Here is a 3,176-nt window from a genome sequence, read left to right on the forward strand (position 1 = left end):
ACACAAGTTTTGGTCCTTGTGAGAGGGCGTGGGTTCAAATCCCACTTCTAACACAATTCAAATTGTTGTGTTTTTTATTTAGATCTTTTACCTTTTCCAATTTAATTACAATAAATGGTGATGTTTAGATATAAATAATAAGCAAAAGAGAGTTAAACTTTTAGACTTTATTTACAATAATCTCTCTACCTTCCCCAAATATCTCCCTAACACCTCCTACAACCCCAAATATCTCTCTAACACCTCCTCCAACCCCAAAATGATCTGCAAAAAAACAAAAAAAAAAAACAAAACTGAAAGAAAAAATGGCAGATTTTGGGTATGTTGGGTTTTATGTCCTAAAACTCATAATTTGTAATCAAAGATATGTTCTATTTTCAATAAAGTTATTATTGATGTTTATTCAGAAAAAATTGTTATTGAATAAAGTGAACTTTACGACCATTAATCTAAATTCAATAAACTAAGAACACTCTGGCTATAGTATGAATACTTGAACTATATGTAGAGACATAAAAGTGGATCAAGTCCAAGTATATAGTCAAAATGATCTATAGTATAAGGATAAGGCTGAGTACCTTATTCTGGGGACACTATGGATGCGGCCCACTTTTGTATATGATATAAACAATGTGATCACTAAATTGTACATGTGGAGACATGTGAGTGGGGGCGTCCTATGCAATGAGTATTGCATAAGATCGGACCATGAAGAAAATCACTCTCACTTTATAATGTCGTTTACTATTGAGACTGATTTTCTTTTCATTCGATGACCTAGGTAACTCGATCTTAATCCTGAGCTAACCATGAACTCCTGTTCATTCGGAATTATCCTTAAATTTGCATGGGTGACAGTGGCTTGAGTTCGCCGACTCAATAGGCCTCCCATTTCAGGGGTAAGACTGGGTCAATAGCTGGGGACGTGGGGTGCAAGATGGAATTCGCTCCTACTCACTTTTAAGAGAGGTAGTTCCCTTAAGTACTGACTCCAGGTCTTGAAAAAGGGGCCCCACCCACTCATTGGCCTGAGAGGGATTCGGGTTACTGGTTGGACCACAAACCAATTGTTCATAAGAGGATCAGTGGGACATAAGCAACAAGAAGTAACTTCAGGGGTAAAACGGCTAATTGACCCAACTCTAGTTACGAACAACCTGTGAAGGATCGACTTACTAATCATGGTTATATCAAATGGACAGAATTATATCTATAATGAGGGGAGTGCAACTATTAGACTATAGTGGAGTGTCCTAGTAGTTAACGAATGTTGGTTAAGAAGGTTAATGAGTTTAACCGGTTAATCTTGGATCGTTGGAGCCTATGATCTATAGGTCCATTAGGTCCCTCTACTAGCTCATATCGGACTAAACTATAGAACAATGTGACAAGTGAGTTCGAAATGTTCGAATTCAAATTAGGGAATATGCGTTACATATATACGATATATTTAACCGCATTTTTGTTTTATTTACGAATTAAACAAAAAGAGAGAATATGAGATATTTAAATAAGATTTAAATATCTTAATCAATTATGTGTCGGAATTGATTGGGATGGGCATTTGAATTAATATTAAGTATTAATTAAATAGTTTAATTAATCATTTAATGTTACTTTAATTTGAAATTAATTATTCAAATTAATTGTTGAATTAAAATGAAGAAAGTCAAAATGTTGACTTCATTTAATGGAAAAATCCATGTGAGTGGAATTTTGAGGTGTCAAGATTTGGTTTAACCAAACTTGCATGTTTGCCAAGTAAACCCCACAAGTTTGAGTGGAATTTTGAGTGTCAAAATTTGGTTAACTCAAACATGCATGCTTGCCACATAATCCCAAACATTTGAGTGGAATTTGAAGTGTCAAAATTTGGTGATCTCAAATTTGCATGAACATGCAAACATGGCTCTTTAAATAGAGTGATCATGGTACATGAAAGGGCTTCTTCTTCTTGGTGAAAAACCTTGAGAAAAACCTCTCACAAACACTCTCTTCACATATACAAAATACCTCCCAATTTTAGTCACTCACCGGATTCCACAATCCCGTTCTAAGGCCGGAGGATAGTGGAGAAGACACTAGTGGTGGTTCGAAACCGGTTCGTGAGGCAAAAGGAGTTTGAACTACAAAAGGTTAGTATTTAAACTCATTAAGTTTTAATACTTATGAACATGCTAATTATTTACAATAATTGATGTTCTAAAAGTGCCTAAGATCCAAATTGCTTCCGCATGTGTTATATTAACACCATCAATTGGTATCAGAGCATTACATAGGCACTTTATTTACATTAATTTGATCATGGTAGGTACCATTTCATGAATGAAATTTGTGGTTGCTAAAGTGGATGGTTTTGGTTTTGGCATTTTTTTTATGCTTCCATTTGATACAATTATTGTAATAAGCCTAAGGTGTATGGGCTTTAATGAATGAAGAAAGTTCTGTAATTTATGGAGTCATTAGAGTCCATTTTAGGTTGTAATTGATCAAAAATGGAAGAGATAGCAAGTTGAACCGAAGAAGATGGAAGAGGCGGTTCGGGTGTTTTTTCTGTCATTGGGGACCGATTCAACGTTTTTAAGGGTTGGTTCGCCCAGTTCGTGATCCTCGGGAGCGGCTCAAGTTATTTTTAATTATTAATGTAATAATTTAGTTAATTGCTTGCTTTAAAATGCCAAAACCAACCCACTTTAGTGTGTTTAATTAATTATGCATTATGAATGTATGTTTTAATTAAATAGAAAATGTATATGCATAAAGTATGTCATATAGATTTAAAATCCCACCATAGGCTAAGCATGTTTCATGCATTCCAAGTATGTTATAAGTGCTATAATGTATAGTATGCATGTCTTAGGGTTCCATGAGTGATAGATATAAATTGTTATATTATTGCATGGAATGGATGATTATATAAATTGTTATATAAAGCATGTTAGATGCAGGTTATAGGTTATTTTCAACGTCATAAAATGAGATAGACGTTAAAATCTATAATAAAGATAAGTGCATGCTCACTAAGGGTTAAGAACCGAGCACGATCAATTTTAACAGTTAAAATAGGTCGATGTCTTAAAAAATTTCGGTTACGAGAAAGCTCACCTGGCACGATCTTGTCTAAGGCTGAAGGTACTTAAGTTGACGGTTTACGGAACACCCACTACCTGGAGATC

The sequence above is a fragment of the Cucurbita moschata genome, unplaced genomic scaffold (assembly GCF_002738365.1).
Source record: "Cucurbita moschata cultivar Rifu unplaced genomic scaffold, Cmos_1.0 Cmo_Scf00332, whole genome shotgun sequence".
Taxonomy (NCBI): domain Eukaryota; kingdom Viridiplantae; phylum Streptophyta; class Magnoliopsida; order Cucurbitales; family Cucurbitaceae; genus Cucurbita; species Cucurbita moschata.